We start from the raw sequence: 12,937 nt of genomic DNA, 5'->3' as shown, positions 1-12,937 counted from the left end.
GGATAGCATTTGAAATGTAAATAAAGAAAATAATAATAAATAAATTTTTAAAAAAGTACTTGGGAAGAGATCACATTTACTCTTCCTAATAACCTTTATATGGCAAGCACTATTACCTTCATTTTATATACTCTACCTTCATAGTAGAGATATGTTTGTAGAACCTTTATATGGCAAGCACTATTGCCTTTATTTCATACACTCTACCTTCATAGTAGAGAGATGTTTGTAGAACCTTTATATGGCAAGCACTATTGCCTTTATTTCATACACTCTACCTTCATAGTAGAGAGATGTTTGTAGAAAGTGCCCTCCACTTGCCTCTTGGTGAGGCCAGGCAACATGTCACTGGCTGAATGTGCACAGGAGTGTGGGTACCACTTCTGGGCTAGCACTGGTGTGTTTCTTTCCCACTTAAACTTTCCTCAGCAGCTGGCACAAAGCAGAGGGTCTTTTGAGCATAGGGCCTATGCTTCCCTGCTTAGAGAAGTGCCCCTTGGCAAACACAAATGGACTCGATGAACAAGACAGGAGCTACTCTGCTTGGTCCTTTAGACCATTGAGGAGTTTGTGACAACATCTAGCATTGCCTGCTGTTAACAATGATACATGAGTGCCAAGTTCAGGATTGCTGCCTGGTAGAAAACCAAGAAGCCAGTCAGACACAGAAGTGAAGTAGCATGCCTAAGGACAGGATGGCGTGAGGTGTAGCAGTCCACGGACATACATACCTCCAGAGCTGAGCCTTGTCTCTCGTCGTGCAGTTGTGCCGTGCCTGGCTTGTGATAGCCACTCAGTTTGAGCTTGGAATCCCATCCATCTCCCAGGACTTGCCTGCCACTGGTGAGTGAGTGGCTGTGAGATTGGAATTTGCCACAAATGCCCTGTCACTGGAAACACAGGGGCCATTTCTAGAGTGTTTTCACTGAGAATCTGAAGGAAGCTTGAGCTTGCTCCAGCTAGAAACTAGACAATCACTGTAGACGGAGATACAGAAACATTTCAGACTTTAAGCGGCATTATAATTAATAAATAAAATAAAAGTTGAATCTCCCAGGGAAATACCCTTCGGAGTCCCCACCAGGGAAGGATTCCTCCGTGATGAGTTGAAGCATCTGGAGTCTCCACCTAATCCGTGACCAACCCTTTGTAGTCACAAGGGTTTGTTCTGGTTAGGAAGTTTTATGGGAAGAGTTTGGGATACAGCTAACAGGCTCCAGTAGCCAAAATATGACGCAAGAGATAACAAACCTAGATAGTGGCTGAGATGCCAGATAATACGATTTTCTACCACCTTCCCCTGAGTTTCAAAATGTGTGTACTGTGCTCCATCCTTATGAATAGTCCAATCTGAAGCTGCAGTACAGAAACATCTCTCTGTCAGTATTAGGGACAGGCATCTGGACCCGACTCGTGAAGCCACCGAGCAACTGGGCTGGGTTCTAGCAGCATCCAAATCCTGTAAGCAAGAAAGAGACTCATTCATTTGAAGGCCCACACTGATAAATGGCTATGAAATGTTACGAGTCCTCTGCAGATGCCAGGCGCTCTGCAGATATGCTTTTACCAGCAGTACTTTGAAAATATTTATCTTTACAACTCTGAAAAGCAGGCACCATTGTGTTTTACAGATTGGAAGCTTGCAAGTCAACCCAACCTGGGTTCAAGCTGAAGTCTAGATGCTGCTGAAAGCCACTGTGCACCCATGGGCCTTATCCAGGCCACACCACAGCCCTCCAGACGCAACATGTCTCACCCTGCCACCGCTACGCTGCAGAAAGAGGAAGATAATTACACAAGTGCATTTACAGCAGGATTGTGCTTTGCTGAAGGGATAAGACCAGAGCATTAATATTTTTAAGGGACAAGAAGTCAGCTATGAACATAAGCTCAGAGAAAACCTCCAGGCCCCTAGCTTTGGAGTCTGGCTAAGTCAGCTGTCCCATGTCACCAAAAGCAGTAACACAGATTCCTTCTCTTTTACCTCTGTTCCTGGGAGCTAAGTCCTAACTATTTTTGCAACCCTCATTTACCACAGGGGTACCTCAAATCCTGCATGCTCAGCAGTTTCAAGCACAAAACTGATCTGCCCACATTATGACACACTTGGGGATTCAAACGCCATGGAAGCAGGTGAGCTGCCAGTACGAGGCTTTGCTGGGGAATTCAGCTCACAGAGTTGACTGTATAACATTGCCTGAGCATTCCAACTGCCGAACATCTAAGCCCTGTTAGACTATTTCCCCAGGCTCGGGAGCTCAGGAGTGCCAAGTTCATTCTGGCTGGAAACCAAGTATGATTTCCTGAGTTCAGACCAAAGTTGTTTGCTTCGGAACCACTTGACAGGACTGTCACCTGCTTCCCCCTCTAGGCCCCTTCAGGATTCCTCTTTCTAGGAGAGTCATGCTTACATTTTCCCTAGTCTCCCTCTCAAAAACTTAAAAAAAAGAAAATGCTGCCATGTAATGTGATATTCTATTTAACTTAAAAAAATTATTAGTGTATGTCTGTATATGTCTGCTCCTCTATTTGTGAACCATATGCATGTATGTTCCTGCAGAAGCTAGAGAGCACATCCGGTCTCCTGGGACCCTGGGACATGAGATTGTTAGCCATTCTATGTAGGTGCTAGGAATTGAACTCAGGTCCTCGAGAAGTGTAGCAAGGGTTCTTGACTGGTAGGCCATCTCTCTAGCTCCAATGTTCAATATTTTTTTGCACATCTTCAGCATTTAAAACTAACAGCTTAGCACAAACGTACCATAAGCAGCACTATTCACTGTCCTATCATCCTCCCCATACTATGGTTTGCTCATATGCAGACAGTGCTATGGAATCAGTGTTGTCACACCGCAGACAGCGTTGACAGTCACTGTTCATTGTTAAGGTTTTACTGCTGTGAGCACACACCATAACCAAGGCAAGTCTCAAAAAGGACAACACTTAATTAGAACTGGCTTACAGGTTCAGAGGTTCAGTCCAGTATCATCAAGGTGGGAGTGTGACAGCATCCAGGAAGGCCTGGTGCAGGCAGAGCTGAGAGTTCTACATCTTCCTCTGAACGCGGCTAGGAGAAAACTGACTTCCAGATAGCTAAGGTGAGGGTCTTAAGCCCACACCCACAGTGACACATGACATGCCTACTCCAACAGGGCCACACCTCCTAATAGTGCCACTCCCTGGGCCAAGCATATACAGAGCACCACAGATAGTGTGTCTCACCTCCTGCTTCAGTGCTGATGATATCCCGAGGCTTCCGAATGAGCCCGAGCAGAGATCTGCTTACGTTGTAAGGCAGACGGAGTATGGGGACAGACAGACACACCTGCTGTACTCTGCTGCTTCTACTTGCCATAGATTGTCTGAAACCACGGTCTCCCTGGGGTCCCCCTCCTTGGACAGGAATGCAGGTTCCCTCTCCCCTGAACGCTGGCTGCTTTTCAATTGGCTTTGAGTTGCGGGATACAGGGGAATGATGGAGTGGCGACTTCCAGACCCTTTGTGGCTTTGAAACTTCATTCACTCCCTTGAGATCCCACCCCATGTGAGAAAATTTGCATTCGACTAGTCCAGTTCTCCTGGAGAGAGGGGCAGTTCCAAACAGCCCCAGATGTCGCAGCCACACAAGTGAGGAACAAGGCATGGGAGGGAGTCAGCCTAGGTATTGTCCCCACACCAGATTACATACTAATTTCATGGCATGATGGATCTGGTCAACATAAATGTTTCAGAACTTTTGCCAGAGTCTGGCTACCCCTTGGAATCGGGAGAAATAGGACAGGCTTTTGAGTCATGTCTCTAGTTGTGCAGCAGTAGACAACTAAAATGTCTCCGTTCTACCAACAATTCACTTCTTGTACTATACCTCCCCTGAACTTCTTTCATCAAAATGGAAATGTCCTCTCTCTCTCTCTCTCTCTCTCTCTCTCTCTCTCTCTCTCTCTCTCTCTCCCTACTTTTCACTGAACATATCTACACATCTCTCTCCTCTGATTCACTGGAGACAGCTGGAGACCTGTCAGATGATTTCTATGCACATTGGCATTACCAACTCCAATAAGAGAGTGTTTAATGAGCCAATCAGCCTAGCCATTGCCAAGTTCTCTCGATGTTTGCAAGTCTATGTCCCTCTGTCTGTGTAGCAGCACATCCATAGACATGTAGAGGGATCTCTAACTTTAAGTTTCTCAGTAATAAGGGCTTTCATCCCTCTGTATACAAAATAGCAACCCCCTCAGGTGCTCTCTTTCTCTCTGTTTTGTCCTCTTTATTTTCTTTCATAGAACATTTGACACTTTGAATATCTATTTATGGTCTGTTGTCTCTCAGAAGAGCAGAAGTTTATAATGTCCATGATCCTACTGGGGACCAGATGGTAGTGGTGAGCACCTTTAATCCCAGCCCTCAGGAGGCAGAAGCAGGCAGATCTCTGTAAGTTCAAGGCCAGCCTGTTCTATAGAGTGAGTTCCATGACAGCCAGGACTGCTCAGAGAAGCCCTTGGGGGGGAAAAAAAAATCCCCACTTGTTCTAGTCCCTAGAACCATGGTTGACACCTGGTACATGTGTCACAAATGCCCAATGTCTTGCACTTAGAGACCAATACATACAGGAATTGGACATTGGTGTTAATTTCTCTCTTTTAACTCAGGCCTTTGAATTTCTGGTTGAACCCTTATAAGCATGGTTGGTCCCCAGATATATGCAGTCTTCCTCCTCCTTCCTGAGCACCTTGAAAGGGGCTCTTCCTCATAACCTTGAGGTTGAGCTGATCATATGCCTACATGTGACGGGGAAGCGTTTCTGGGCTGAGCAGAGGGCTTGTGTCGCCTGCTGGCTCTTGCCTGGCCCTGTGTTGCGATGACGATGATGGAGCCACCAAATCAAAGGAGTCTTGGATTGCTAGGCCATCGTCTGCAGAACAGCTGTCCTGGAGAACTGCCCATAACCACAGGGGACCTAGCATGAGTCAGAAATAAACTTTTGTTAAGTTAAGCCACCGAGATTTTAGAGTGGGGCTGTTATAAAACAGCCAACCCATCCTGATCCAGGAAAGCCTATTTGGTTGAAACAGAAAAGGAAAATTCAGTGCGAAGGGAGCATGAGACCCTCCCAGCACCCAAATCCTGGCTTACCGCTTCAAAGCACAGACTGCCTGAGCCAGGCAAGTACCAGGTGAGGCCCTGGGGGAACAGGGGTGAGTATGACTCAGTCGCAGCCCAGCGAGAGACAGCAGACAGCGCACCACTAAAGAGCGATGCAGTGTCACGTGACAACGACTCCTCATACCCAGAGACCAGGTACACAGAGTAGCGCGCTTCACCCCCGCCCTCAGGTCTATCCCTCTGAACCATGGAGGGAGGAGGCACTCCTAGAATAGCCATTGGGGTGCGCTTAGGTCAGGCTAGGTAGGTGGTGGAGAAAGGAGGCCCTTAGGGAGGGGAATGCTGTTCTTCCTTGCTGGCCACGTGTTTACTGATTCCTCTTTTCCAGGATGGCAGTCTTCCCCTGACGGTGCAGGTCCTCACTTGGGCCTGTCATCTAAAACCTTGACATTGCCTCGCCCAGTTTTCCTCTGATTCATGGGCAGCTCACCTTTGCAAGCAGAAAGGAGAGAGGGAAACATACAATACCCACATGCGTAACAATGGCAGGACATGGAATATAGTCCCTCTACTTCATGGGAAGAACCTGCCCCATTCTTCAGATAAGGCACTTACAGACCAGAGAGGTTAAGTATCTGGCACAAAGTCAGGCTATAAGTTATTGCATTTATAGATGTGTCTCACCGGTCTGTACACGGAGGGCGCCCCTTCTAATGGCTCCTCTGTGCTCAGGCTGTGACTTTAATATCTAAAGGGCTATGTCTGTTCCTATCCTTAATATTGTTGCTTCCTTATAACAATTTCACAATAGCCAGCTGTCATCTAATAGGGATGCAGTTATGACAGTGAGAATCGGCCAGGGCAGAGAGATCATCTGATTTCAGGAGTCTCAGAAACTCCCATGATTTCTGGTCCCCTACTGTCCTTATCCTGCTACTTTTAAAGATACTGAGGGATGAGCCTCATTCTGGGAAGCAGCCATAAAGGACAGTTCAGAAGCAGCTGTTCTGATGGCAAAATGTCTCTGGCCTACTGCACCCAAGCCTGGAGGATCATGTCATTTCTTACCTAGATTGGCCACACTGTTTAAAACAAGAATACTTCAAAGTGGCACTACAATGTCTCCTCATTGGTCAGTCCACACCTGCAATCCTATTGCTTGTCCAATAGGAACAAGCAAGGAGAAGGTTTAACCATCAGCCTGCAGGAGCAGGTAGCCCTGGGGAAGGGCAAGAGTTGCTGCTATCACAGCTCTGGCTGCTGAGTGGACCACTGAGCTAGAAAGCCCAAGGATTCCATCACAAGCAACAACCAACCCTCACCTCTATTGAAACGTTCCACAGGACAAAAACCTGTGCATTTTCTTGGCCACAAATTTGGTTTTACTAGTTATGGACAAAGTCTGTAGGTCATTCTAAGAGCTTCTGAGAATAGTTGTGTGTGTGTGTGTGTGTGTGTGTGTGTGTGTGTGTGTGTGTGTTTCTTTAAAAATAGGTCTTACCTACAATCATAGCGATCCAAGACCGAATCAACCTTACTCCAAAACCCATGCATCCCCCATGTTACTTCAGTCTGAGTCAGTGACATGGTGAAATAAATATTATTTCTTCAGCTGCAGCACGGGCCCCGGGCTTTCATCAGAGTCTTCTGAGAAGTGCTTTAGCCAGTTACTGTAGTCTATTCTTGTGTTGCTGTAACAAAATAGCTGGTGCTGGATAATGTAAAAAAAAAAAAAAAAAAAAAAAAAAGTGAATACTTGATTTTTATTTACATTTTTTAAATTATTACTTTCATTTTTTTATAGTCCAGCCATTGTCCCTCTTCCAGTGCTCCCTCTCACAGTTCCTCATTCCATTCCTTCTGCCTGTCTCCAAAAGGATGCTCTCCACCCCCGCCAGACCTCCCCACTCCCTGGAACATCAAGTCTCTGGAGGGTTGGGTGCATCTTCTCTGACTGAGGCCAGACCAGGCAGTTCTCTGTTGTATATGTATCAGGGGCCTCGGACCAGCTCATGTATGCTTCCAGGTGGGTGGTTCAGTGTCTGTGAGATCTCAGGGTCCAGGTTAGTTGAGACTGCTGGTCTTCCTATGGGGTCATCCTCCTCCTCAGCTGTACTTGGTTTTTGATGAGATTATTGCAAGGTTCAAACAGAATGGCTTCTAGTCTGACAGAGGGTCCATCTAGAGTATCCATCTGATGACAAAGCATTGCAGGAGTAAATGTGAGGGAACGGGAGTGGTGAGAAGCAAAGCAGGAGACTTGGGAGAGCAGAGCCGGCTCCTTTTTAACATGCCTCTATTAAGAAATTAGGGCTAACACACCCTTCAACATATCTCCTCACAGGGGACATCCTGTGTCCCCCAGTGGGTCCCACCTTTCATTTTGTCACAGTGGTGACTAGCCTTGCAGTGCAGGAGCCTTTGGGAGACATATTTGTCAACTAAATCCAAACCACGGGAGCACTGATCCACAGTGTTTGTTTTTGTCTACAAACAAACCAAAAATAAATATTCATGTTTCTGGCAGGTGCAGTAGCTTACTCCGTCTCAGGCAGAGGTTCTGTGCAGGGCAGGCAGGATGAATAGTGAAGTGACTGGGGAGATAATCGATGTGGTCATCTGCACTGCAGAGATTCTAGTATCGATGAATGATCGGGGCTGATCTTCCAGAAACAGGTTTTCTTTTCTTTCCTTTGTATTTTCAGAAAGCTTTATTCTTAAGCGTTTGTGAGGGAGAGTGCGTGTGTGCGTGCGTGTGTACGTGTGTGCTTGTGAAAGGAAGGTTGAAGAGCATTAGCTCCCCTGGAGTTGGGCTTGCATGCAGTTATGAGCTGTCTGCTGTGGCTGTTGACACCCCAAGTTGGTCCTCCACAAGGGCAGTGTTCACTTTTAGTGGCTGAGGCATCTCTCCTCCCTGTTTTACTTTTTTTTTTTTTTTCTATAAAATTTAAACTGATTATCACTAGTAAAACAATTAGAAATGAACTCTAGTCCCTTTGCTCCACTCTCTGGACCTTTTCTATTAGGCACAGCTGTGAGCTACATGTGCAGGGGACACGGGCCTCGAGAGCACGGGGTTTCCCGCAGGGTAGGAAACCCTTTAAGCCTCAGTTTCCCACTTAGAACCAAATACTTCTGTTGCCTTTCACTACAGAGTCGGTCACGAATGCGGTGAAGAGTGATAATTTTTCGGGAACCCTTACTCTCTTACTGAGCGGTACTTCACAAGAGCGTTTCCAAGAATTGAACTTACTGGTCAAGGAGGCAGAACAGCTTTGTAGCCCTTTTATTTACTGCCAGATGAAATCTCAGTTTGTAAGAAAGCTGGGTCCTGGGAGAGCTACAGGAGGAGTAGAAGTCACAGGCAGCCGCCCTCACGGCCCTGAGCTGGACTGCAAAATCCATCCCCAATCCTCAGCCAGCAGTTGGCTCTGAATGTCAGGAAATACGGATTAAATAAATAGAGAAGGGCAATGAAGACCTACAATGTGCAGGGGTACAAGGCTGGGAGAGGGGAGGGGGCCGGAACTCTGCGATGTGGGCTCAGCACTTTGATCAGGAAGTAAATAATGCCAGGAAGAAAACTTTAGCAGATTCACACTTGTTGCTTTTATTCTTTGAGAGTACCTTATACTTTTTCTTTCTTTGTTGTTTTTGTATTTAACTAACATACAAAGTAACAGTCTTCTTTCTCTTGCTTTCATTGAGTTCAGTTTCCTATTGGTTGATTTTCCCATTGCCTGCTTGCTCCTTCATCTCCTTGCCTACCCTCTCTACTTGCCCACTTGCCGTCTCCAGGATTCCCCTTTTCACTTCATATCGCCTTTCTCAGTCCCCACTCCACCCCCCATGGACCTCTCTACTTCCCTGACCTCTCTACCCATACTCACTTCTACATAAATAAACGTATAAAAAAATTAGACATCAGGATCCACGTATGAAAAAGAATACTTATCTTTTGAATGAGTTAATGAAAAAATTAAAATGTATTTCTCTTTTGGAGCCTGGCTTACCTCATTTGCTATCATACTTTCCAGTTTGATTTATTTTTCTGCAAATTTCATACTCCCATTTCTCTTGATAGTTGAACAAAAGCCCACTGTGGGAACTAGAGAGATGACTCAGTGGGTGAAGTACCTGCAGGAGCATACCACACAAGCAAGGAAGCCTGTTACAGCCCAGACCCATATTTAAATTTTTTTAAAAAATTACACATGGTAGCATGCATCTGTGACCCTAGTGCAAGGTGTATGGACCTACAGGATCCCTGAAGCTTGCTAGCCAGACACTTCCATCAATAAATAAACATGGGGTTTCATGAGAAACCATCCCTCAAAAGACAAGCTGAAGAGAAATCAAGAGAGACACCCAAAGCTGATTCTGGCTTCCATTTGCATGGATTCACACACACACACACACACACACACACACACACACACACATACACACACACCATATATTCATGTATTGACCAGTATCCATGTTGACCCCATTTCCTTGCTATTATGAATAGAGCAGAAGTGAACAAGGCCATGCATGTGTTCCTGTGGCAGGGGATGTGGAATACTTGGAGTATATGCCTAAGACTAGTATAGCCAGGTCGTATGGTAGTTCTACTCATGCCTCATACCTGAAGAAGTCAGAAGAGGTCGTCAGGTGCCATGGACCTGGAGTTAGACAGTTTTGAGTTGCCATGTGCTGAGAACCAAACCCAGGTCCTGAGCAAGAACAAGTGCTCTCAACCACTGAGCCATCTCTCCAGTCCCTTAACTTGACTATTTTACTAACAATGCTTTCTGCTTGGTATACCAATAACTGAGGATACTACATTAAAATATTAAAGGCTCTTTATGACTTTCGTAGACTACTTTTCATTAGTATGTTGGAGCTAGGGGAATATGAGTTTTCAAATGCAATCTTCCTAATACTTGAACCTGGTAGCAATATGTAATGATGCTCTTGCGCTTTTTGACTGGCTTGTCTTTGACGCTGATTTTATTCTGCTGATTTAATGACACCTGGGGAGTCCCAGTACTTGAATAGCTCTGAAACACCCTCCTGAGCTGAGACAATGGGCTGAGCCTTTGAGAACCTCTCAAGCAAGGAGAGGGCCCTACAGAAAGGTATGTGATACAGGACAAGGCACCTCTGGCAGGGTAGCAGAGAAGACTCAGCCACACCTTGTCTGCTTGCAATGTTCTCGGTAGTTGGGGGAATGGGAACTTCGGTCCCTAAGCAGATAGGGGAAAGAATTGACAGATGGGTCACAGTGGCGGGTACCACTTATTGCTTGTGCTGCTCAGATCCGCTTCTTAGGGAAATGTCCTGAAAGCGGGAGTTTCAGGATTCCAGTGGATTATCGCTTCTGGAGGAATTTAAAATATGAAAGATATCAGGCTAAGCTACTATACTTCCCACTGTTCCTTGTCTTGGGATGGAACAGGGGCCTCACATTCCCTTCTTGTACAGCCCAGTCCCTCAGCCATCGCCAGTACAGCTGCAGGCTGGAGGGCTTGCCTGACTGGTTGGCTCCTAGTCTAATCTCAGAGAGAACAGAAGCCTGGGTCACTCTGTACTCACGGAATGACTGCTCCACTTAGCCATTTCCCTCTAAAATTGAACCTAAAAAATAAATGCCCAACAGGGTCATTTGGGTCCCTAGTCTGTCCCTTACTATGACCACTGTGAGACATAAATCACTTCTTTCTGGTAGGAACTGGGTGCTAGCCATGAGCAGACAGCAAGATGGGGTGCCTCCCCTCTGTGAGCAGGCTCCTGAACATGTAGACTCCAGCGGTGTGGTGACAAAACCCACATTCTTCAGGCAAATACTTGAGGGCAACCATGAGGAGGCATTCTGCACAAACTCCTTGATTCTTCTTGCATGCCTAACATGCTAGATACACTGCACCATCTCTAGCTTCCATAGCTTCTCACGTACTGTAATAATGGTGATTCTCCCAGGTAACTGCTGATATCTGGCCTCTAGCTTTGATAGCCCATCACCCCTGGTAGCATTAGTTACCCCTGTCTCCCAGCAGCAGCTCTTGTCTATAGATGACAGCCAACACTGAACTTCCAAGTGACTGCTGGCCTTCAGCAAGTGTAATGTCGTCTGAGGTGGCTGTGTGGATTTGCCATCTTCTGGTGGGCATATCAGCCTTCCACAGCTGTTCATTCTAGGATTCACACTTATAGGGGCCATTTGCTAACTCCTTCCAGTATACTCCATGCCACACCAACTCTGCTACTTAAACTTCAGTCGCTGTGGATTGTGGCCCTTTCCAACCATTGAGAGTTACCCTGAGAGTGTGTTAGCACTGTTTCTCAGAGGCCTATTCAGGGGGAACGGCCTAGCAACAAATTTTAAGGTCTGATTCCTTCCCACCCATCTACTTAGTAGCATAATCTCAGGATCCCATTCCGCATTACTTTCCCAGTTTCTGTTGACATATGTTGTTTAGGTTCTACAGTTTCTCTGGGGTATAGCTCCTTTCTTCCTGCAGACATTTTCATGGCTAAGATGTCCTGTAATTTCATCCTATTGTTTTCTTGTCTGGTGGATAAGGAAATAGGGAGATCGTGTGTTATTCTGTGAGGCGAAGGTTTTTGCATTAGCTGTGGTGATCTACATGTGCAGCCCAAAGATTGCCAAGAACATCCACCAGGATGTTCTCCTACCACAGCTGAAGGTTTCCGTCTCTGCCTGACTGCCGTCCACATTAGTGGAATACCTCTGCACGGCTTCAGAAGCCCACTGCTACTCGTAGGATCCGTTCTGGCCGTTACTCTAAGCTCTTATCGCTTTGGGCATCAGGAACTGAGCGTTAGACCATGCTTCTGAATGTGGTTCCTCTGCTTGCTGTTTTCTTTCTCTAAAGCAGGGATGGGTCTCAGCCACACCTGCCCAGTTCTGCCCTCTTGTAGCTCCACATTCTCCCACCGCTACCTTGCTCACCCTTGTCCGCCTTTCTAGACACCATGGGGAAACTGCACAACACTTCTACCTTGCGACAGAAGCCATCCGTGTGCCACCTACCACCAGTGATGGCATTCTTGTTGCCAGCTCAAAATTTAGCTGCAAAAAAAAAAAAATTTTTTTTTATTTATTAATACCCGTGTCCTTATATACTTGAAGAACCTCTGCTTTGGGAGTCAGATTTCTTGGGAGGGAGACTCAACACAGTCACTGGTGTGTTTGAGACACTGAGAACACTTAGAGGCAAACGAACAGGATTGGGTGAGGATAGAGGACAGCGTGCTGAAGCGAAGGTCTAGGAAAATCCCAGGTAGAACTCCATTTGGGTGACCTACAGAGCAATCCTGAGGTGGGGGAGGAGGCTGGCAGGATTCCAGTGGATTTGTGACTCATCAGCTTCAGGCTCCTTCAGAAGAAAGGATGCTCAATCCCTCAAAAACCTTTGAAGTTGAAGAGAAGGAGGGGAAATGAAGCCTCAGTCTAAGAATGTGGTACAGACAGGGATCTTTTTTAATAAAGGGGCTTTAGCCCTGTCCAGCCTAAAGAATGGCTGTAGAAAAAGAAGACTCAGTCACCAGAAACTTAGGGTTCACCATTGGCTGGGATGCTGTAAGAGGGAAGCTAAAGCAAGAACAAAGTCACTCCTTTGCTTTTGCTGAGAGCAGTGACACACAGCCAGTGTAGTATGTACGTGTGTGCGTGTGTGTGTGTGTGTGTGTGTGTGTGCGTGTGTGTAAATTCCTCATTAAAAAATTGATGGTGTGTGTTATGCCTGAAAACACTGTTCTAAATACATCTATTTCTCTCTCTCTCTCTCTCTCTCTCTCTCTCTCTCTCTCTCTCTCTCTCTCTCTC

Source organism: Mus pahari, chromosome 6 (assembly GCF_900095145.1).
Source record: "Mus pahari chromosome 6, PAHARI_EIJ_v1.1, whole genome shotgun sequence".
NCBI lineage: Eukaryota > Metazoa > Chordata > Mammalia > Rodentia > Muridae > Mus > Mus pahari.
Note: the sequence above shows the minus strand (reverse complement) of the source record.